This window comes from Leptonychotes weddellii, chromosome 4, assembly GCF_054177405.1.
Source record: "Leptonychotes weddellii isolate Sample4059 chromosome 4, ASM5417740v2, whole genome shotgun sequence".
Classification (NCBI taxonomy): domain Eukaryota; kingdom Metazoa; phylum Chordata; class Mammalia; order Carnivora; family Phocidae; genus Leptonychotes; species Leptonychotes weddellii.
In genome coordinates, this window is record NC_138372.1 from 103,758,246 (window position 1) to 103,765,626 (window position 7,381).

Below are 7,381 nucleotides of genomic sequence, written 5' to 3' on the forward strand. Positions count from 1 at the left end.
AGTTCTGCTGCTGTCCCGGCTACAGCCACAGAAAATGCTGGAAGAGTTCCAAGTGGCCAGGGAGAGCAGGACATCTCTCTCTCTGACTCCCTCCTCACCCATGGTCCCCAGATCAAAGCCACTTCTCTTTCCTTCTCTTTACATCATCCTAAGTATTCCCACCAGGGGCTCAAACAGATGAATTTTCAGAATTCTACTTTTTAACACAGCAGCCTGGCATTTTGAAAACAAAGGGAAGGGCGACCAAAGAAGGAATAACCACAAAAAAAAAAAAAAAAAAAAAGCCCAGGCTGCTGATAGTGGCGATGAGGTAGCCTTCCCAGGGTCACTGACTCAGTTTTGTGCAAGTCTGCCGCGCTTCCCTGTCTGGTCCGTACGTGGCTGAGGACAACGAGAAAATGTGGGTGGTCAGAACTCTGAGTGAAAAACACACACGTGATTTCAAAACACTACCAAAAAAGAATCCAAAATATATGACTACTTTTTTATATTAATTACATGTTTAATGATAATATTTTGGGTATTTGGAAATAAGCAAAATATATGGTTAAAATGAATTTCACCTGCTTCTTTTTGCCTTCTTTAAGGTGGCTATGAGAACATTCACGAAGATGCACGTGACTACCATTATATTTCCATTGGATGTGGCTTCTCAAATAACAGCCTTATCTCCTGCCTTGCGGGAACTTTCTCCAGGGGACTTGCTTACTTCCTTGCACCAGTCGGGGACAAAAGTTCTCTGTGTCTCTCACCTCCCATATTCCTCCCATTCAATTCTGCTCTTCCACCTGAAACAGTCACCTACCTCATCCACAGCCAACCAAATGGCCCATCGTGGTCAGGTAGGACCCTCTCCTATAATGAGGAGGAATGCACTTGCCCCTTACAGCCAACTTCAGCGTCCAAAATCATCTCCGAGCTTATCACGAGAATTATAATATCTCCCTCCATCGTAACCCCACACCCATCTCAGGGCTTTTCCAAAGATAATGTAACATCCAGGATGAGTACTTATTGCTAAACAGGTGAGAGCCCCACTTTCCTGAGACGGTCTTTGCATCTGACGGTTTCTACCTGGAAAATCACAGATCTCATGGAAAAACCTTTCCTTTGACCATAGAGGCTGTGGCTGGCCCAGCACCACAGAGCTGAGGAAAAAGAAACGCAGACTCCAATAACCAGGTATCTTGGCTTGAATCTTGTCTAGATTTCTAAAGCTTCACTTTCCTCTGGTGCGTATAAAAGAGGAAATTGACTTCACGTTGTTTTGATGCTTATAAAGAGTAATCCTCTTGCCCATGGGATAAGACTTTCCCTACCTTGTAGGGGTTACAATACCTGGTAAGTGATGAAAGACAGACGGAAATAACCAGATCTTAGGATGCATCCACATGATGCTGCACACCTGGATCCTGGGAACAATCCAAATGGTCGGTGTTACTATGCCAAAAAAATCTGACGAACAGATGAACTTTTCACTCAAAAGTACAGGCCTGCTATAAAGATAGCTATAGATTATGAACATGGTTGAGTTATCAGTGAAGGCCGGAGGATACTAGATTTACACCAACCACTGATAATACCGCACAGGCCGGGGGAAGTTCCTGATTACGGACGTTTGAGGAAATGGATGGCAACGCCCACATACAGATGGCTCCTGATAACTGGCCATCTCTCTTCCACCAGTGGCCAGGTCTGTTATTTCAGGAGCACAGCACAGAGTAAACCCTCTGTGGAGGTTCTGGGAGAAGCTTCAGCTGGTCATACACGGAGAGCACAGCGAATTAGGCAGAATTCCAGCACGGCCATGGGACATGGCAGAGGTCCCCGAACACCCCAAGCTGACGGTGAGGGAAGGGCTCAGAGCTCCAGGGATTCCAGGCACCTCTGAGGGATGAACCTCAGGGGCCTCCCTGGTGGCAGATGTCTGCTGGGCCTCTGCCAGGCCTCCGTTGTCCCTGTGTCTGGGAAACTGGGACACGTTGCTTTGCTGTCTATTTTCAGGACCAGAGGACTGTATCTTTTCCCAAACAAGTGTTTCAAGAAATAGTCTCGTATTAATCGTATGTGAGCAGACAGGCCCGGGAATGGTGGTTCAAGACGAACTGGACAAGAATGACGTTGCACGGCAAGTAACTTGAATTTTCCAAAGGCTTGGGGAAAGCGAAGCTTTCAGATCTTTTCAAATTTTTCTCCCAAGTGGGAAGTTTTTATTCTAAATGCTTGAAAGGCCAGAGTTATTTTTGTAAACATAAGCCGTGCCTCACTAGGTCACACCAGTGGGGGTGGTCTGACCTCCCGCGACACTGGCCATGCCACGAAGGGCTCTGGCATTCACCTCCCCTTGTCTCCGTGTCCCTCGGCACCAAAAAGTTCAGCTCACACGTCATGTGTCATGCAAAACAACAAGGAGAGATAAATAAGCCATACAATACAAAAATACTTGTATGCTAAGACAAAATTGCATCTTTCTAAATTTCTCTATTGTCAAATTTGGAGTAATTTTTCCCTCCCCCCTTCCTCCCTCCTTCCCTCCCTCCCCCTTTCCTCCCTCCCTCCCTCTCTCCCTTCCTTCCTTCCTTCCTCCCTATTTTCCTTCCTTCTTGACCCTGCCCTCCCTTTGTTGGTGCCCTGTGCACCCACATAGTCTGCCTATTGAATAATCCAGCTTTGGTGTCACCTTCAAAGAATCACCCACCTCAAAACTCTAACTTCCTGCATATCTCATTATGGTTTTATCTCCCACAAATGTACCTACAGTGAGAACATCATCTGTTCATATCCCTCACCTCACATAGAAGGACACTGTGTTCATTGGTTTCTGTCATCTCTGGTATCTCCAGAGGTGGCACTATGGTCCCCTATTAGCTCTCGTGGCGTCTGACTTCCAGGTCCCAAGCCATCATCGACTTTAAACCATATTAGACTGGAAAGTGGGGTCCCGATCAGGTGGCTCCACGACCACAGGACTTTCCTTTCCTTTCGTTTCTCAGCATCTTGGAGTGTCTCTTCCTCCTTCTCCCCCTTCTCTCTGAGCCCGCAGCCATCCTCAGGACCAGTAGACGGGAGGTCAGTGCAAAGGGAAGATGGCTGGCCTTCCACCAAACACCTTCCCTTCCACCTTCTCTCAGCCTCACAGCATCCCTGGCCCTCATGTCCCTTTCTCCAGAGTGACTGTTCTATAACTCATGCCAGAAAATTGTCTCCATCTCATGTAAATACAATGACCAGATTTTCCAGAAAGTTCTCATTTAAAACTTTCTGTTTGCCAAGACCTAACTCCCCTTTAAAAAAATACGACCACGCGGCACCTGGGTGGCTCAGTCGTTAAGCGTCTGCCTTCGGCTCAGGTCATGATCCCAGGGTCCTGGGATCGAGCCCCGCATCGGGCTCCCTGCTCAGCTGGGAGTCTGCTTCTCCCTCTCCCTCTCCCCCTGCTTGTGTTCCCTCTTCCACTGTGTCTCTCTCTGTCAAATAAATAAATAAAAATTTTTTAAAAAAAAAAAATAAATAAATACGACCACTTGTCTAGTACAGAAAATAATGGAAGCCTGTTGGTAGCACCTGTAAGAGTAATTCTGATTTTGTACTTGTTAAGGTCTAAGTAGATGTCAAGCAGAAAAAGAAGGAGAGAGTAACAAAGTTAAGGTGCAGTGACTTTACGTTTGACTTCTCATACTTGCTTGAGAATCTCGAGAAAGTGGCAGACTTTGATTTTGGAGGAAAGCACAATCTATAACATCAAACTGCCCTCCACCCAAATGGAGGGGACAGATTCTTTAATGGAAAGCATCAGAGGAGGGGACACACAAAGGGAAGCAGCAAGACCTTTTTGTTTCATTCATTAGTGCATCTACTCTTGTTGAATACCTGCTAACTGCTAGAGTGTTCTGGGCGCCTTGGGAATGCAAAGTGAATAAGGCATCCCTTTTGCCTTCCAGAAGTTCACCGTAGAGAAGGTGGATACATCTGTATATCATTCTCTGTCTCTCTCTCTTTTTTTTAATTTCAAAATAATCAGAAACTTACAGAAATGTTGCAGGTACCATAGGAAGACATTTTTCTTCCATCGGTTTACGCTAAGTTGCTGATCTGTTGTCCCATATTGTAATACTATGTATCTTATTGTCTATATTCTGATGATTTATTATTTTTTTTTAAAGATTTTATTTATTTATTTGACAGAGAGAGACACAGCGAGAAAGGGAATACAAGCAGGGGGAATGGGAGAGGGAGAAGCAGGCTTCCCGCGGAGCAGGGAGCCCAATGCGGGGCTCTATCCCAGGACCCTGGGATCATGACCTGAGCCGAAGGCAGACGCTTAACGACTGAGCCACCCAGGCGCCCCATCTGATGATTTATTTTTTAAGAAAGAATTCTTTTTTTAAAGATTTTATTTATTTATTCATAAGAGACAGAGAGAGAAAGAGAGAGGCAGAGGGAGAAGCAGGCTCCCCGCTGAGCAGGAAACCCAATGCGGGACTCGATCCCAGGACCCTGGGATCATGACCTGAGCCGAAGGCAGATGCTTAACCATCTGAGCCACCCAGGCGCCCTATTCTGATGCTTTGACAAGCAGGGGTCTTGCTGACCCTGGAGGGACTGGCCCTATCAGGGTAGCCCCCTTCCTAAAGATAACAAACAACTTGCCCGTGGAGCATGCTTTTCAATGCAAACTAACCAAGCCAGAGTCACACCCACAACTCTTGCCCTCTGGGCCACTGAACACCTGCCCTGCTCACCCCAAGGCAGGTAGCAGATAGGCAAGGACAGCTCTTATGCCCTGAAGCCCACTGAAATAATTCAAAATAGCCAATCCCACACCTGCTTGCCCTGCCCTGCCTGTTCTTCCCATGGAAACCACAGTGAAAGCTCTTGCTGACATTTCCCCTTTGCTCCCTCCTTACAGCCTGGGGTGCTTCCCCTGTGGGCCTGTGTGGTGTGGCATTCCACCTCCTCCTGGAAACGGTAACAAATTATCTTTTCAATGGCTGTCATTTCCTGATCTGTTACTGTTACCATACTTAAATAATAATAAAACCTATTAAACCACAATCATCTGCGAATACTTCATGTATAATTCCTATATAACTACAAAACAACTCTGTTATTTAAAAAGATTTTATTTATTTATTTGAGAGAGAGAGAGAGCACGAGTGGGGAGAGGGGCAGAGGGAGAGGGAGAAGGAGACTCCCTGCTGAGCAGGGAGCCCGATGTGGGACTTGATCCCAGGATCTTGGGATCATGACCTGAGCCAAAGGCAGACATGTAACTGACTGAGCCACCCAGGCACCCCCAAAACAATTCTTAAAATTTGGAATTTAACATTAATAACATCACTACCATCTAATCTTCAGACTCCTTTTGAGTTTTGCCAGTTATCCCAATCATGTCCTTTACAGCCAAAGGATCCAGACCAGAATCAGACATCACATTTAGTCATCAGGCCTCTTTAGTATCATTTAGACCAGAACAGTTCCTCATCTTTCCTTGGCTTTCATGACTTTGACCTTTTAGGAGATTACAGGCCAGTTATTTTGTAGGAAGTCCTTCCATTGGACCTATCAGCTATTTGTTCCCATGATTAGACTCAGGTTCTGCATCTTTGGTGAAATATCAAACAAGTGATGCTGTGTCCTCAGTGTGTCCCAGCCGGTCATGACAGCATCACCTCGCCCGGTGACTTTGGTCACTTGATGAAATTGGTGTCTGCCAGGCTTTTCCCAGAAACAGTTACCCTTTTTCCCTTTATAATTAATCAGTATTTTGTGGAGAAAAAAACTCTGAAACTATGTAAATATCCTGTTCCTCATCAAACTTCCCATTTATACATCCGCATAAACTCTTGCTTTCCATTTTACTCAACAGGTTATAATCTATACCTAGAGTCCATTATAATTTATTACTCTCATTAGTCATTTTATATGCAGATTAGAGGTCAAAATCTCAGCACTGGATGTGTTCACTGTTATGGGGGTGTTGCTGTTCCCAGGCCTTCTTGGTGAGCAGAATGAGGAAGCATCGCTATGCACCTGTAAGCACGTGTATACCTATGTGCAGACACACACAGACACTAGGTTTATAAATTATTTCTGTATCCATATCTCTCTAACATGCAGTTCTATCTTTGGACAAGGATATGATAGAGTGGATGCTGCCAATTTGGTTCTCTCCTGGTTCTCGTTTGTTTATTGGTTGGTTGGTATATTAATCTGTTTGGGCTACCGTAACAAAATACCACAGACTGGGTGGTTTATACAACAGCAATTTATTTTCTCACAGTTGTAGAGGCTGAAAGTCTAGATCAAGGTGTCGGCAGGGTTGGTTTCTCCCAAGACCTCTCCTTGGCTAGAAGATGGCCGCCTTCTCCTGTGTCCTCACATGGTCTTCCCTCTGTGCTTGTCTATGTCCTAATCTCCTCTTATAAAGACACCAGTCATATCAGATGAGGGCCCGCCCACATGACTTCATTTTAACTTAAATACTTCTTTAAAGACCCTATCTCCAAATATAGTCACGTTCTGAGGTACTAAGGGTTTGGGCTTCAACATATGAATTGGGGAGGGAGGGGATACAATTTAGCCTATAATAGTTAATTTACCAGAAAAATCAGCATGCAACTTGGCAAAGGTCTGTTATGTTCTAAATCTAGAGAAGTCAAGCTTAAAACAAACAGTAATGAACATCAAAAAAAAAAAAATCATAATTCCCCTTCTTTAGTGGAAAGACTCTGTCTAAATTGTAATGGGCCACATCGGCCCTCAGTTAATGACCTTTCCTTCTAGGCCCTTCCCATAGACCTGTGGGGACTCTGTTCTCCATAATATCTGTAATGCCGTTATATTCAGTTTTTAATTTTAATTTTACTTGTAATGTCCTGAAAAAAATGTCCTTTTAGAGTTTGCTAATCTGTTAAAAGGTCATTTTTTTTTTAAGATTGACCCTCAAGCTAAGCAAAAAAACATCAAGACATTTCTATTTCTCAAAAATTCCATTCTTCGTTTTACAGTATCATCAGTTCTACATCTAGCCAAAAGATCCACTTTTTGGGGGGCGCCTGGGTGGCTCAGTCTGTTAAGTGGCTGCCTTCAGCTCAGGACATGATCCCAGGGTCCTGGGCCTGCTCAGTAGGGAGCCTGCTTCTCCCTCTCCCTCTGCCTGCCACTCTGCCTACTTGTGCTCTCGCTCTCTGTCAAATAAATAAATAAAATCTTAAAAAAAAAAATCTACTTTTTTTCTTAACATCTAAACTGGTTTAGAACAGAAACAGATTACTTCTCTACTTATTTCCATCTTACTTTTTTTTACAAATTAGTATTCATTAATCTGAAATATGCCAGCAACCTTGAAGTCAACAAGAATGTGATTTTTAGGAAAAAG

At 44.4% G+C, this 7,381-nt stretch overlaps 1 long non-coding RNA gene across 1 annotated transcript; it reads left to right on the forward strand.

Moving 5' to 3' along the window:
* The first annotated feature begins 1,319 nt into the window (after positions 1–1,319).
* On the forward strand, positions 1,320–5,055 carry LOC145721132 (uncharacterized). The gene is made up of 2 exons (XR_014144596.1): positions 1,320–2,128; positions 4,910–5,055. It is a non-coding gene; the product is annotated as an uncharacterized LOC145721132 (long non-coding RNA).
* The last annotated feature ends 2,326 nt before the right edge of the window (positions 5,056–7,381 follow it).